The 17,843-nt window shown below is 37.8% G+C and overlaps 1 long non-coding RNA gene across 1 annotated transcript; it reads left to right on the forward strand.

Annotated features, from left to right (window-relative positions):
- Nucleotides 1-9,612: 9,612 nt before the first annotated feature.
- LOC134802269 (uncharacterized) lies at nt 9,613-17,589 on the forward strand. Its single transcript, XR_010145826.1, has 4 exons — nt 9,613-9,667; nt 10,657-10,704; nt 12,007-12,051; nt 17,548-17,589. It is a non-coding gene; the product is annotated as an uncharacterized LOC134802269 (long non-coding RNA).
- The last annotated feature ends 254 nt before the right edge of the window (nt 17,590-17,843 follow it).

Genomic DNA, 17,843 nt, shown 5'->3' on the forward strand with positions numbered 1-17,843 from the left:
ACCTAACCTAACCCACTTTTCTAGTAGCATTTTGTTTCTGGAAGAATGATTATTTTGGAGTCATTAGCTTTAATAGGATAGCAAACTTAACCCACTTTTCTAGTAGCATTTCGTTTCTGTATGGGTCGCAGTTGAAACCTAACCTAACCCACTTTTCTAGTAGCATTTCGGTTCTGTGAGGATTGCAGTTCTAACCTAACCTAACCCACTTTTGTAGTAGCATTTCATTTCTGTAAAGGTCGCAGTTCAAACCTAACCTAACCTACTTTTTAGTACCATTTCGTTTCTGTAACGGTCGCAGTGCTAACCTAACCTAACCCACTTAACTGATAGCAGTTTAACTTACTTTTCTAGTAGCATAACGAAATGCCACTAGAAAAGTAGGTTAGGTTAGGTGGGTATTCGGTGCGGGGTACGGGGGGTTGAGCGGGAGGGGTTAGTAATTTTGGCATCAGTTTACTTTATTTGGTAGTATGTATACATTTTTTGGTAATCATAGTGGTTTATTTACGTGAAAATATCGCATTAATTTGGTCTTCAAGATTTGGTGATCATTAATGATTTTTGGTGATCAGTCAATATATTTGGTATTTGAATACAATTTGAAGTGCAGTCGTAATTAAAACGGTGGTACTTTTGTATTTTTAGGCCTTATTTTTTTGGTGTTCAGTAATTTTTTTTGGTAAGCATGATTTTTTTATTTAGGATACCAAAGTATTTTTTGGTGTTCATTATATTTGTAGCCTTAATTAATTCGAGCGCCTGGCAGCTGTTCAGCGGTGGGTGCGGGAGTGGATGGGCAACAAAGGGGTTGTAAAATCAATTGAAGGTGTGCAATTTATAGAGCTCATACTAAAAGAGTCGTACTAGGCGCGTTGCACGCGGTCAAATCCGGGCGCCTTCGGCAACCTCATATTAAAAGCGTCGGGCGTAGCCCGACGTACGTAGCGCGCTGCACGCGGTCAAAAGTCGGGCGCCGGAGGCGCCCTCATACTTTAAGAGTCGGGCGTAGCACGACGTATATGTCGCGCTGCATGGGGTTCAAAGTCTTCTACTTTTTGTACTCTGTGACAGAATAAATAACAGTACTACTCTGTGTTAGGAAAAAGTAGAAGACATATACGACACTATGGGTAAAGTAATTGTGAGTCAGGTGAAATTTGCTCGTGATCTTCCTGCAGGCGCACAAGTGATTATGTATTTTCATCACCAGGCACTACTTTTCCCCCAAATAAAACGCCTGGCATTGTTATATTTGAATTAAATACATAATTCGCTATTATATCACACCAAACACAGAGCTCTATAAATTGCACACCTTTAATTGATTTTACAACCACTTTGTTGCCCATCCACTCCCACACCCACCGCTAAACAGCTGCCAGGCGCCCGGATTAATTAATAATGATAATATGGCATACTAACTAGAGGGATTTTGTTGCTCTATAAATTGCATACCTGTTGCCGTGGCTAGAGCTCTTAGACCATATCACGGTTCATGAGATACAGCCTGGTGACAGACAGATGGACGGACGGATGGACAGTGGAGTCTTAGTATTAGGGTCCCGTTGTTACTCTTTGGCTACGGAACCTTAAAAAAATCAGACAGGTCGACAAAAGTTTAATTTCTTTCCCTTTTTTCTAGATCGCTGCGGCAGCGTGTAGCCCCGCCGTGCTGCCCGTGGGGGGCCTCCTTAAGGCCGTGGGCGCCGGAGGGAACGCAGGGGGAACCAGCAACACAGGAGTTAGCGTAGGGGTGAGCATAGTTTTTTGAACTTACTTTTATTATAAATTAATATGGTAATTAAAAAGTAGAAAAAAAATACTGATCCAGTGGTCGTGAGCTCGAGTCTCACCCAAGACAATAAATTTTTCCACTTTTAAATTTATCCTAAGCATCGTTCGCAGACGTTTCTGTTTGATACAAAATTCGTATTGGTGCGCCGTAACTGATGAATTTCCAATATGACTTGGAACTCCGGTAGCCATTTAAGAAGTGTAACACTTCTACGGTAGATGGCACTTGGTTGCCTCCCTAAAGGCCACGTATAAGCAATAGAGGCGGATTGCCAAAGAAGATTATGTAGCCACTGTAATTTTACTGCCATCTTTCGACAGAAGATTAAAATTGTTAGAACGCCTTTTGACTTTGATCCTTATTCTTTCACTGATATGTGTTAACTTGTTAAATATTAATATAAAGGCCATCTACTCGACTGTAGGCCAAAGGTATTGTGCAATCTTTTCGAGCGATGGCGCCATAACATTCAGCCTGCTCTCGAGTAGATGGCGTTAAATGAAAGAATAATGATCAAAGTCAAATGGCGTTCTAACAGTTTTAATCTGTCGTCTGTCGTAACATGGCAGTAAATGTACTATAGCTACACAATTTACCATGACAGTAACTCCTTATTTCAAATTCTCTTTGGTATAAGTATCTAAACCCAATGTTCTTCACAGCTAATTGTACGGCTGACACTTTTGTTTTTAGTCACTCGCGTGACTAAAGTGTGAGTTTCGGAGAGCCTAGGTCTCAAGTTTTAAGCATTAACAGTGCAGTACGCGCATCTATCCTGAACGCTACTCATGCACTGTTAGTGCTTGAAAATGGAGACCTAGGCTCTCCGAAACATGTCGCACAAGTGACCAATAACACGTGAGTTAAACTGTAAAATTAGCTTAATGTTAGTATGACTCACGATAGTTTAAACCCAATGCTCTTATTCAGATCGGGGGCGGACTCAGCGGGATCTTAAACGGCGTGTTTGGAGTCATCAAGGGAGTCGCGAACACAGCTATTGGCGCCGTGGAGGCGGTTGCGAACGCTGGTAAAATGCAAAAATGAATCACAAGAACGTTCACGCCGCCATACAATGAGGGTTTCCGCGATCGCGTTTTTCACTAGATGACAGCACCGTGGCGAGAGGTCTAGCTGTAGCTGTAATTATGTTTAACCATGTTTTTTTTATTGGTGGATTTTGACAGCAGCTGTCAAAAAGACCTCTCGTCACGATGCTGCCATTTAGTGAAAATCTCGATCGCGGAAACCCTCATTGGGTGGAAACACATCTATCAGGATCGAGCCGCATTTCATACGTGAGAAATCGCTCGTTAGTACGAAGACGCGTAGTCGCGTACGGATCCGAAAGCTGAAAGCAAAGAGAATAGAGTGTATAGAGAGTTACTGTCATAGTAAATTATGTAGCCACAGTACATTTACTGCCATCTTTCGACAGAAGATTAATAATGTTAGAACGCCATTTGTCTTTGATCCTTATTCTTTCACTGATATGTGTTAATTTGTTAGATGTTGAAATTAACGCTATCTACTAGACAGTAGGCCAAAGGTTTTGGCGCCATCGTTCGAAAAGATGGCACCATACCTTTGGCCTACTCTATATCAGTTATGGCGTTCGGCGTTTCGGCGTTCTAACAGTTTTAATCTTCTGTGGAAAGATGGCAGTTTTACTGTGGCTATATAATTTACTTTGACAATCTGTCTCTATTTGACGCGCTCTATTGAACGTGCTGAGACGGTCAAGTATCTCGGAGTGATGATTGACCAAAAGCTGTCCTTTAGACAACACATTAAAATACTGTCTGGTAGGGTGAGAAAAGTTATTTATGTTATGAAGCTTCTAAGAGGTGGGGCATCCCGAGATATTTTAAAGCTAGTATATTTTGCACTCTGCCAATCTATTATTCAGTACTGTATTGCGGCCTGGGGTGGCGCCGCCAAATGTGCAATGATAGAGGTAGAACGGGCGCAGCGAGCTGTGCTGAAGGTAATGCTGAGGAAACCTTTCCGCTATCCTACCGACGAGTTGTACGGAGAATCATCAGTTCTTAGAGTTCGTCAACTTTTCGTAGTAAAAGCTGTTACTGAATCTCATCGAACTGCTGTAGCTTCTGTAGACCACGTCAGACGTCGTCAAAAACGTCTTAATCACCTGACTGTCTGTTGTCCTCGAGTTAATACTGCTTTCGCCAAACGCTTTCCATTCTTCCTACACCCCATAGTCTACAATAGGGTTTCCAAATTATGTAACTTTGATGACTTCTCTTGCTCTGTATTAAAATCGAAAACTAAGAAATGGCTTCTTTCACAGTCTTACGATCAGACAGAAGAAATTATTCATTCTTAGGTAGCGTATACACACACACACACACCTACACGCACACACACACACACACACACACAAGTCACTCCTTAAATTATATATTCCTGCATGCATTTTTTGTACTTAAATTAATTTTATATTAGATATTTCTCATTCAAAAAACGGCCATCATATTCAGTTTTGTTAAAATCTCTCAGTAAAATCTATTTTTCCGGTTCCCGAGATACAGGCTGCGCCTAGTTTGGGGCCGATGGATATTAGTTTAATTTTAAAATCTAATTTTCTGCTAAGTTGAATCTGTGATGTCAATTGTAAAAAATATTTGGTCAATAAACGATTTGTTAAACGATTTGTATTTCAAATTCTTTTTGCTGAAAGCATGCTTAATATGTAAGAATCTCGTACGAATCTTCATACTAACGAGCGATTTCTCCTATATAACATGCGGCGCGAATCTTATAGATGTGATTCAACCCTTATTAAAGTTACACCCTCATTTAAAAATATAATTTTGATATAACATGATTGAATTGATTGCAATTTAAAGAAATTTAAGAAGTTGTACCTATACTCTCTATCTTTAGGTATTTAAATAAAAGTAAACAAAATCTACCCTCAAATGGCTCCTTAAGCAAGCAAAGGCACAGCAATTTTAGCACGGACAGCGGACAGACATCCGGCGGACAAATCTGTGTCTATTTCTCGCCACACATTGACGGATGTGCCCGTCAGACACATCTTTCAGGCAGATCCGGCGGGCAAATCCGTACGTGTACGGCTAGCTAAAGTCAGGTCGTTCAGTGACGGATCCAGGCAGTTTTGTATTTGGTCGGTTAACCAATAATTGTTATAACTACCCGAAAATGTACAAATTGTTTGTTTACTTTTATTAAAATACCTACAGATACAGATATAGATGCCAAACTTTTACTCAATATTTCTCTGTAATTGTATGATATAATTGTTTGGTTTATAGTTTATACAAGTTATTTTAATGTATTAACGATTTCGATTGATTGATCCATAAAAATTAATTAAATAGATTATTAAACCTCAGATTTTTTATCGCATTGTAAGATGAAAGAAAACTATGGAATCGATAATAAAACTAAATTTTAACTCATATTTATACCCATACTCATTCGTTTAATTTATATCGAAAGTAAATTATAAATGAAATAAATAATTTGGATTGAATTAAATTATATTTTAAATACCAAATTTTATTGCCCCACAATTCAATAAAAAAATATATTAAGAAAGCGCCTTTTCTATACTTTCTGGTGTAAATAGGTTCTATATTGGTTGGAATCCACTTGTGCCTTGAATTCTTAACTTTCATCTGTGCCATGCGCTAAAAAATCTGGTACCAAGGTTACCACCTAACGTATATTCTAATTCTATTGTCTCCGATACCCAAAGGTTGTCTGGAAGAGATCGCTCGTAAGCGATAAGACCGCCTGTTGTTACCTCAATTGTCTTTGTTTATGTTACTGTACATTTATTGTAAACTACGAGTATGTGAGGTCATGAGGTGTGCAATAATAGTTATCTGTTTTACAAGGGCACAAAGTTGTTGTTTAACCACGCGTGCTAAATATTCATACCCGAGTAAGTGAAAGAGTTCAAAATTGAAGCAAGAGCGTAGCGAGTGGTTCGAAAAATGGAATCTTGAGCGTTGCTGGTTTTAAAGCACGAGGGTTAAACAAAATTTTGCCCCCGAGTGAAACACAATTTTTTTCCCCACACCAACCCGAAGAAAATATTAACTGTAAAGATATAAATGAAAACACACCAAATCCAAATTAATGTTATTAAATATTTATCATTCAAAATCATCATTTAAAAGTCAATTCAACCAACAAACATAAGAAAACAACTCAAAATTTGCATTTGATTACTTTGCCTCACATGTGAATAAAATGCAACTTTGCTATCGGTTTTTGAACAATCAAGAGAGCCTTTACCAGTTGGTGTGGTGAAAAGAGTATTGTATTGTTAATAACTACGTACCTTTGAACCAAAACTGATTTACTCCATCTGTATTCCAGTGATCGGCAGTCTTGTTGACGTCATCAGCGTTTTACTCAACAGTAAGTACTTTAATCATTATTTACAGTACATCTGGTGTGCCATTACGAGATTCTGTGCTAATTAAGCACATCTACATAAGTAACTTAAGTTAGACCAATAAAAGTCTGCAGCGATTTTGATAGCCCACTCAGTGTAAGTGTTATTTTAAAACTGAAGATGAAGTTATGACGTATAAATAACACTTGCACCGCTTGGGCTATCAAAACCGCTGCAGACTTTTCTTGGTCTGACTTTACGTCGAAAATTTAAAGGGCCATATACCTATGTACTATAAAACGTACGATGCACGTGCGAATAGGTAATTCGGTCGTGTTTTAAGATTCGCCACTTGTTGTTAGTTTCCTATTTTTCACACTTGTATCCAAAACTCTGACTGACTTAGAATATTCTCGCTCAGATTAAATATGATTTCTCAATATTCTTCACTTCTATTATCTATTCTTAACTAACTTTAATATTTATGTCACTCATTGGCGTCTATTTGAAGTGTCTTACTGCCCGATTCGAACTTTAAGATACGTCAATTAATAGATCTAGAAACGATATGGATTAGATGTGTCAGTGTCGAAAGTGACGTTTTTGTTTGAAGAAACGTCACATTTGACACTGACATATCCAATCCATATAGTTTCTAGATCTATTAATTGACGTATCTTGAAGTTCGAATCGGGCCGATACAATGAAACTAACTATAAGATGGTTTTAGGAATAAACGTGCAAAAAAAAAATACCGAGAATATTTCACGGAAACTTTGAAATTTTTGAAAATTTACTTTGGCACATTGCTATAGGAGAGAATAGTAGAAAACTTCATGGAATTCTGGTGCCGGTAATTTTTCTGCGATCATATCACTGACGTCACAGGCCTCCATAGGCTATGGTAACCGCTTACCATCGAACGGGCGGTGTGCTTGTTTGCCACCAACATTTTAATAAAAAAAAAACTCCATTATATCGCCAATAAATAAGTATTTATTTTGCGAAGCTACACGACACAAGCTACTTGTCACAAGAAACACGACAATTGTGACGAAATTCCGACAGAGAACTCATTTCTTGTCAAGAATTACCGAAAGTACTTTTAAATCTTGTGACAATTGTCATCATCATCATCCTCATAAACTTCGCAAGAGAAATACCTGTTTTTTGCCGATATAAAAAAGTTTTTTTTTAAATAATACAATGATGGTGGCAAACAGAAATACGGCCCGCCCGATGGTAAGCGGTAACCGTAACCCATGGATGCCTGTGACGTCAGCAACAGTGACATTTGTCGAATTGTCGCACCTGTCACCGTGGTGAAATAGAGGCCTGATGACACAGTCCTGTTTCAGTGTGCCTGGTCCTGCAAGTGACCCTCAACAATCTTTGCGCCGGTCTGGGGTCTCTCTTCATCAGGCTGGTCGCTGTCATCATCAAGATCGCCATCTGCGTCCTCGGACTCCCAGGTACGTTCTTTATCTTCAGTTATATCGATTTCAGTACCAGCTGGATGATTTTCATTAAAAAAACCGGCCAAGTGCGAGTCGGACACACGTTTCAAGGGTTCAGTACATTACGCTCACGTCACGCTTGACAACACATTTCTAATAGGTTTTCTGGCTTCCATTGGTAAAAAACTATTTTGTGTATTTTTTTTTAAATTTTAGAACCAGTAGTTTCGGAGATAAAGGGGGGGGGGGGGAGTTGGTCATTTTTTTGATGTTTTCTTCTTAAATGTACTTATGTATTTTAAAATACCAGACCTATATATATTTAAACAACGCAAGGTAATTGTGTTCGGAATTTTTTAAATTTTCTCGATGATTATTAGTTGCCTGTTGAAAGAAAATTACAATTAGCGATAAAAGATTCTATCAAAAAATAAATTGACAAAAAAATACTGATAAAACAGGTGACAAAGGTGTGTGCGCTAAAGGATGGAACGCCAAATTCGGCATCAGTGGAGAACTGTCCACCGGTGCCACTGCCGAGGCCTACATCAACCTCTTCAACGTTGCCAAAGCACAGGCCGAGCTCAGCGGATACATCAACATCATTTCTGGAGGAAAAGGTATGCCGCTTTTATATTTTGATTACTAAAGTTCAAGTGTAACACCTGCTGACTGTGTAAATATAATATTCATTTCAGCTACCTAAAGGTTGTCTAGAAGAGATCCCGTTATAGCAATTAGACCGCTTGTTGCTTACCTCTACTTGTGTTGCTGTTTTTCTGTATTATTTTTTTCTCCTTTGAGTATTTGTATTGTATTGTTGTCACTAAAGGGGCCCACTGATTAACAGTCCGCCGGACGGTATCGGCCTGTCAGTTATTCGGAACTGTCAAAATTTTGTTCTAACTGACAGGCCGATACCGTCCGGCGGACTGTTAATCAGTGGGCCCCTTAAGTGTATATATGTAGTAAGCAAGTCTTAATTGATTTCAAAAAACCGGGCAAGTGCGAGTCGGACTCGCGCACGAAGGGTTCCGTACCATAATGCAAAAAAAAAAACAAAAAAAAGCAAAAAAAAAACGGTCACCCATCCAAGTACTGACCACTCCCGACGTTGCTTAACTTTGGTCAAAAATCACGTTTGTTGTATGGGAGCCCCATTTAAATCTTTATTTTATTCTGTTTTTAGTATTTGTTGTTATAGCGGCAACAGAAATACATCATCTGTGAAAATTTCAACTGTCTAGCTATCACGGTTCGTGAGATACAGCCTGGTGACAGACGGACGGACGGACGGACGGACGGACGGACGGACAGCGAAGTCTTAGTAATAGGGTCCCGTTTTACCCTTTGGGTACGGAACCCTAATAATAGGGTCCCGTTTTACCCTTTGGGTACGGAACCCTAAAAAATGAATTCTGAGAGCTAATAATCACTGCATTAATTTTTACTACTAGAAAGAATATCTTAAAAGCAAATTGCGTTTACATATAGAGTTAGACCAAGCAAAGTCTGCAACGATTTTGATAGCATACGCAGTGCAAGTGTTATTTATACGTCATAATTTCACTCAATATTTTAAACACGTTATTTTTATGATACAAAATTCCGCTTTAGATATAGGAACTTCAGTATTTCGTTCTATTTACAAGCTTTTATTTAACTTTTCCCTGTTAGTAAGTATGTATGTATGTTAGTGTGGGTCAAATCTTGGATGCTAAATTTGACCCACTTCCCGATTTCCGATTGAGCTATAAAACAACGCAAACTTTTGTTTGGGGTTGTTAGAATTGTCTCGTTGAGTATTAGTTGCCTGTGGAAAAACAAGTATATACAGTCACTACAGTCAGCGATAAAAGCTTGCTCCAAAACTGATTTTTTTGCCAAAGTCTTATTTTATTAGCTAATGCTGTGTTGATATTTATTAATTTTACTATACAGGAATCCAAGCTCTGTCTAACAAAGGCTCCATCTACATCGTCCTCAACCAAGTGAACTCTCTTTGTGGTTATGTCACAAGTAAGTATATTCGTTTATATATATATATATATTTTTTTTTTTAAGGGTACTTAATCATTTACTAAACGAAATTAAAAACTAGCTTAGATCTAAAATAGGCCCTTGAGGCATTGTACCAAGGATGCTGGCGGCATTTCCTCGCTTTATCGCAATGCTGATACGTTGTGCGAGGTAGCTGCCAGCTCTTCGGTCACCAGTTACGTCAACCAGACGCTTCGCGATTTCTGCGAACAACTTGTGCGCGCTGGGACCCCATGGACCTAGAGTTTCAACTCCAAATGGTACAAAATGGTACTCTCTACCGAGGCTCTTATATTTGTTACGTTTTAAAATTTCGGCGCTTATTTATTAAGTATATTTTACTCAAAATATCCTTATTAAACTAAGTTTTTATGTAGATAAGTAGGTACTTTTATTTTATCAAGATATTTTAATTAATCCAATTCAATTATCCCTATTCTTTACTTGTTTGTAGTAAGTACCAAGTCCCAATACAAATTATTACCTGCAATATATTCTCATTATAGTACCTATATAGTTGTGCATTTATTCCTGATACATAATAAATTGGTTTGGTTTACCAAATTTATCATATACGGATATAGGATAAGTAAGACATTCTTAAATTGACTAAGCCCCACGATAAGCTCAAGAAAGCTTCTGTTGTGAGTAATTAGACAACGATATTATATTATATAAATACTTAAATACATAGAACGCACCCATGACTCAAAAACAGATATTAGTGCTCATCACACAATGAATGCCCTTACCGGGATTCGAACCCAGGACCATCGGCTTCATAGGCAGGGTCACTACCCCTTCGGCCGGACCGGTTGTCAAATACCGATATTCAAGTATTCAATAGCATTATGTTGAATTGGATTTAGTGATATTACACATATTACTTTGCATTTTTATCAGTGATATCTATTATTATAATATCAACGAATTATTCTGTTTCCAATGTTATTATTCTTTCTGTGCAGATTACAAGCAGATCTCTAAAGAGACGGTGACCCAAACCTTCGTTTGCAGTGAGTATTTAAACATATTTCTGCTTTAATTTAAATCATTATCAAAATATTTCAACATAATGTATCGTTAGGTATTTAAATAAAAGTATACGGAAGGTACCATCAAATGGCTCCTTAAGCCAATTGAGGGTAGATGAAAACATTACACGATCAAATAATGTAGGCCCGTGGAGCGCCCTAAACAGACACGTGTGCTGGTAACTATAGACGGTCAAGCAAATCTTGTCAGTAAAAAAAGGCGCGAAATTCAAATTTTCTATGGGACGATATCCCTTCGCGCCTACATTTTTCAAATTTGCCGCCTTTTTCTACTGACAAGATCTGCTTGACCAAGTATAGTATAGGAGTTCCATACTACGGTAATTCTGGGGCGCTCCAGGGGTTAAAGTCAGGGCCCTATTTCACCAACGTGACAGGTCCGACAATTGTCACTCAATCACTGTTACTGACGTCACAGGCCTCCATAGGCTACGGTAACCGCTTACCATCAGACGGGCGGTGTGGTTTTTGCCACCAACATGTTAATTAAAAAAAACTCCACTATATCGCCAGTTAATAAGTATTTATTTTGCGAAGCTAATGACAATTGTCACAAGAAATACGACAATTGTCACGAAATTCCGACACAGAACTCATTTGCTGTCAAGAATTACTGAAAGTTCTTTGAAATCTTGTGACAATTGTCATCATTGTCATCATAAACATCGCAAGAGAAATACCTGTTTTTTGCCAATATAATGAAGTTTTTTTAAATAATACAATGATGGTGACAAACAGGAATACGGCCCGCCCGATGGAAACCGTAGCCCATGGATGCCTGTGACGTCAGCAACTATGAGACTTGTCGAATTGTCGCACCTGTCACGTTGGTGAAATGGTCGTTCAGTCACTGATCCAGGCGGTTTCGTATTTCTTTGGTTAACCAATAAATGTTATAACTACCCGAAAATTTACAAATTGTTTGTTTACTTTTTTATAAGATACAGACTATAACTGCAGGAAATTATGCACTAAAACATATTTAACGTTTATCAAATCTTGCTTCTTAATTTCACATGGAATATAATTGGATTGTACTCTCTCTCTACTCTACCCTCTTTTATGGCATTATTATTAAATTGTTTATTGTTGTTTTTCGACTTAAAATACGTGAGTGTCCCGTTCTTAATATATTTAATATGTCTGTGTCTCACGGAAGTTTTGTCAGCTCTTTTATTATTTTTAATGTTCATATTTCTGCGTCTTTCTCTCTTATGATTTTTTATTTATACACATGTAATTAATTTAAGTTTAAATCTTCAGTGACTACAATCTCCGGTTCCATCAGTAACTCCCGCAAGACAAACTGTAAGTGTTTACACAATAACTATTTACGCACGTCTGTTAATATTGTTAAAATCATTGTTTATTTATACTATATTATTTATTTTTTATTTAATATTGAGCTTCAACGTCCCTTACCCCATCTAATTCCACATCGACTTTAAAATCATAAAATTCATCTTTTCTAATGAATTAGATGTTGAGCACTTTCTTCTGTCATTGCAAAGTTAGGTTGAACAGACTCCGCACAAACTTTATTTCTCAGACCTGTCTTTTCTTTCTTAATATTTAATATGGCTCCATTCTCATCTTCTTCCTGCCCTTATCCCACGTTATGAGGGGTCGGCACAACATGTTCATCTTCCATTCTCCTCTGTCTTTCGTCACCTCCGCACTCACTCCTTTCTTTCTCATATCCTCTTTCACACTCTATATGGCTCCCATTCCCGTATTTGGTTTTGCCAAAGCCATTAATGTAATTGCGTGTTATTTCAGCTGGTGCCGAAATTATCGATAGCCTTGTGAACAAGTGCGGCCCATACTTCAAGCAATCTGGATACCCAGGTAAGTAAATCTGACGATCACAATATAGATTCTTATAAATTGACATTAATGTAATTTGTACTGTAATCATATGTTGTAAAATAAATAAATCTAATCTAAACTAAATCTAAAATCTAATCTAATAAAATTATATAGAAAAAATCTTAGTAACATTTGTCAATATCCTGCGGCGCCACGATAGTCTATGCCTGCCACATGGCAGCTGGATTCGGTTTATACAATAGTATTTTTAAAGCACTATATATAACTCTGCTATATTGGTATTTGCTGGCAAATTAAATGCACTCCAATAGTCCGTTGAACATTAATATTCAAGCCTGCAAGTTATTACATTTCCCCTCTCAATAATAAATAATGTATTATTATATCATATACACTTACCCTTTTTTTAGATATCACTATTCAAATAACCGTTATCAAGAACAACTGTAGTAGTGCCAACGGCGACAATGTTGACTGGGATGGCACTGGTGGCAGCACTGGAGGCAGCACTGGTGGCAGCACTGCAGGCAGCACTGGTGGCAGCACTGGTGGCAGCACCGGAGGCAGCACTGGAGGCAGCACTGGTGGCAGCACTGGTGGCAGCACTGGTGGCAGCACTGGTGGCAGCACTGGAGCGAGCACCGGAGGCAACACTGGAGGCAGCACTGGAGGCAGCACTGGAGGCAGCACCGGAGGCACCACTGGAGGCAGCACTGGAGGCAGCACTGGTGGCAGCACTGATGGCAGCACTGGAGGCAGCACCGGAGGCACCACTGGAGGCAGCACTGGAGGCAGCACTGGTGGCAGCACTGGAGGCAGCACTGGAGGCAGCACTGGTGGCAGCACTGGAGGCAACACTGGAGGCAGTACTGGTGGCAGCACTGGAGGCACCACTGGTGGCAGCACTGGAGGCAGCACTGGAGGCAGCAACGAAGGCAACACTGGAGGCAGTACTGGAGGCAGCACTGGAGGCACCACTGGTAGCAGCACTGGAGGCAGCACTGGAGGCAGCAATGAAGGCAGCACCGGAGGCAACACTGGAGGCAGCACCGGAGGCACCACTGGAGGCACCACTGGAGGCACCACTGGAGGCAGCACCGGAGGCACCACTGGAGGCACCACTGGAGGTAGCACTGGAGGCAGCACTGGAGGAAGCACCGGAGGCAGTACTGGCGTTTCCGTGGTAAGATATTGATAAAATAAAAAAAAACTGACCAAAGCCTGAGGCCCCCATTTCCTTGAAATAATGTTGGTATTTTTTTAACTCCAAATATGTTTTTCTTCAGGGTGTCAATCTCGGTCTTGGAGGAGTCCTCAATGGAATCTTCAAGCTCATTAATGGCGTCGTCAACACCGCTCTGGGTGCTCTTGACGCCGTCGTTAATATTGGTAACATATTTGACAGTTTGTATTGTAACATGAATTTAAGGAATTGACAATACTATTTCAAAACTGACTGATTTATTATCTCCTTTCCAGTTATCCGCACCTTGAATGATGTCTTCAGCGTCGTCGCTAACTGTAAGTTCATTAATTTTACGAAAACTTGATTTAACGAAAATATTATTATTTTATGAACAATAATTTTTAACTATAAACTAACTTAACACTGGCTCCTTATTTTAAGTGTCGTCCCTGTATTATTTTTTACTATTTTCACAAACTTATGTTTTACCTGTCTCGACTTTATGTTTGTATTTAAATCAAAATATCAATAAAGCAAAATTATACCCATTTTGATTGGGCTGAAACTTCACTTACTTGTGTCAAAGATTTATTATTAAGATAGAATTTTCTCCATAAGTATAATTATAAACACAGTCAGTGATTTAAGCTTGTATTAACAATTATTGTTATGAAACTAAACTTATTTGATTGTATATTTTCAGTATTTCACTGCTATTTCCTCTGTTACAGTGATCCTGGTCCTCCAAGTGACCCTCAACAACTTGGTATCTGGTCTCGGCTCCCTCTTCGTCAGACTGGTCGCTTGCATCGTCAAGATCGCCGTATGTGTCCTTGGACTCCCAGGTAAGTTCAAGATAACTGTTGTCATCATGTTTTGTTTTTAATTATCTAAAGTGTTTAGAATATCCTTCATTAAAAAAATATTTCTGTCAAATTTATAATTATTTGGCCAATGTCGAAAGTGTGCTTGTAGACCATGACGTTTATTCAGTAGTTGCTTTAAGTAATCTTGATGATGATGAAGTGTTGACTAAAGAATAGTTAAACGCGATTCAAGACTATAGTTCGTTGTTTTTAGCATTAGAAAGAACTTGAAAGAAGGTAAGCGATCTTGACATGTCTTTTAATTGTAAAACGCTTTTTAAAAATCAATAACTATTACTTATGAAAGCAGAAGAATATAAATGATCGTTTTAGGTTCATAATTGTTACATATTTGCCGTAACTTATTTTTAAAATGTGTTTTTCAATAAAAAGACACATCAAGATTGTTTACCTTATTTCTAATGCTAAAAAAACGAACTATACATACTTATTCAATATCTGCATACTTCCACCGCTTCCACGCTAGTTCACTTAAACCTAGATATTAGCATCAATAATGTTGGTCATCTACAAATTTATCAATAGATCTACGCTTGAGAAAAACATATTAGGAACGTGCATCATGTTGAAATGTTAAACGAGATTTTTCGCATTTCGTAGGAGACAGCGGCGTGTGCGCCAAAGGCTGGAACGCCCGCTTTGGCGTGGACGGAGAGCTTTCAACCGGTGCCACCGCGGAGGCCTACATCAAGTTTTTCGGACTTATCAACGCTAAAGCTGACCTCGACGGATACATCAAAATCATTTCCGGAGGAAAGGGTATGTTTGTTCAAGTGTATTTACATATTCGAAACTTTATTACCAATAGATTTTAGGCTAGCAATCACTTTAAAACAAGCCTCACTGACATTTTTATTTGTAATGTTAACGTTTTTAAGTATTCGTGGTAAAAATATTATATCATGATTCAGTAATTTACTGTTTTAAACCCATCTGTTTATTATAAGACACATATAGACTATTGATGAAATTATAATTACGTTTTTATGCATATCAATATTAATGCTGTATTTTTTCATTGCAGGAATCGAAGGAACCAGCGGTTCCGTCTATATTGTCCTCAACCAAATCAACACTCTTTGCGGTTACATCACCAGTAAGTGTTTCGAAAATTATTTTGATGACTATGGGTTATGCACAGCGTTTAGGTTCCTGTGGTCAAAGTTAAGAAAATTCATAATTCATAACAGTTACATTTGTATATTTTTTAATTTATTCTTGTCTTTGACTTTGTGAAAATGTCTTATTGTTTATTGATTTAGATATTTTAGATCATTACAAATAATTGTAATTTTTTTTATTTAATATTTGATATGTTTTCTGAAGGCATTCTGTGCTATCAATTTAATTGAAGTTTTTTTTGCAGTTTTGTCACCGTTGTTTAGATCATGTACAACTATTTTAATCCTTAAAACTCTATTTATAATTACGTAATCATCATTTTTGTGCAGACTACGAGCAGATCTCTAAGGTGACCGTTACGCAGACCTTTGTGATCAGTGAGTATTCAAATACCTTTGTTTAATTTTTCATTTTATCATTATTCTTCTTTCTCGTTACCCTATTGCAGGGGATCGTGACCACCACATGTAATTTATCTCCATTTTGTGCGGTCATAAGCCATGTGAGCTGCACGGTGCAGACTGCCGCCGGCCGATCTCATTCTCTTGCTTTTCACATAACTCATCATCATATTTCTCTTCATTCAACTACTTACATATTCAACTGTTTTTACCAAATAAATTTATACCGTTTCTTAATCTTCAGTCCATTATTTGACAGTGCAAAAGACAATTCTTTATATGGCAAATTAGATTATCTGATCAAATATTAAAAAAGAAAATGCCTCACAATATAATTTTTCGGTATAAATCTACCACTTTGTAATATGATAGTTGATACCACTTGCCTTATTTTGTTCAGACTGCGTAACGTACATAATATGATAGTTGCTACCACATGCCTTATTTTTACTTCTTATGTAAAACTAAGCCAAACATTGTAAACAGTTAATATAGATTTAAGTACACAAATATTGTACACCTGACAGGCAAATTATAGTGAGTCCACTAAAATACATATTATGTAACTTTCTGTAACACCTATACATTTGCAAGAAATGATTATGTTAAAATGATTTTATAATTTATAAAAATGTTTTATAATTTATAAAAACGCTTTTATGAAGATTCATATCTACATCTTATGTTTTGCTTATTTGAGATGTCAGTATTTTAATGTTTTCTCCTATTGATGATTATGAATACATAATGTGTTTCAATTTTCAGTTACTAAAATCTCGGCTTCCATCAGTAACTCCCGCAAGGCGAACTGTAAGTGTTTTTCATATACATTTAATCCATCTTCAATAACACACAGACACAGACATATTAAATATATGAAGAACGGGTCACTCACGTATTTTAAGTCGAAAATCGCTCGACATGTTTCACTCCGTACCGAGGAGTGTCATAAGGAGCTTGCGTTGACGTGACTCCTCTTCCTCCACCTCTTCCTCCTCGGTACGGAGTGAAACATGTCGAGCGTTTTTCTATTTGAAATACGTGAGTGACCCGTTCTTATTATATTTAATATTTAATACATCTTCTTGTATTTTTTTTATTTTGATTGCTGTTGTTCTGTTGATTTTAGTCAAGTCATTATCTTAAACTTCTCTACTAAGAGTCCATCTAATGTAATTATGCATATACCGTCTTTTTCATAGGAATTTGATAGCTATCTGTGCATAGATAGCTTGGTCCGATTCTTGAGTTATACCAAGCTAATTTTAATTTAGCTTGTTCCAATTTCCATAATGTTATTGATGGAATTTATTAGTCTGACAGAATTCAATTCAGACATAAAACTATGACAATGACATTATTGTAATATTAATTTCAGCTGGAACAGAAATCATTGATAATCTCGTGAACAAGTGCGGCCCATACTTCAAGCAATCCGGATACTCAGGTAAAATTAATACTTAGTATTTATATCGTCCGCTTAATATAGTGATATAGTTAACACTCAAGCCAGCAAGTTGCTACATTTCCCGCATCGACAATAATGTCTTAATGTCTTATTAAACTTCCATTGTAGATATCACCATCCAAGTGACCGATATCAAGGAAACCTGTAGTAGTGCCAACGGCGACGATGTTGACTGGGATGGCACTGGAAGCAGCACTGGAGGCAGC

Source organism: Cydia splendana, chromosome 24 (genome assembly GCF_910591565.1).
Source record: "Cydia splendana chromosome 24, ilCydSple1.2, whole genome shotgun sequence".
NCBI classification, from domain to species: Eukaryota; Metazoa; Arthropoda; class Insecta; order Lepidoptera; family Tortricidae; genus Cydia; species Cydia splendana.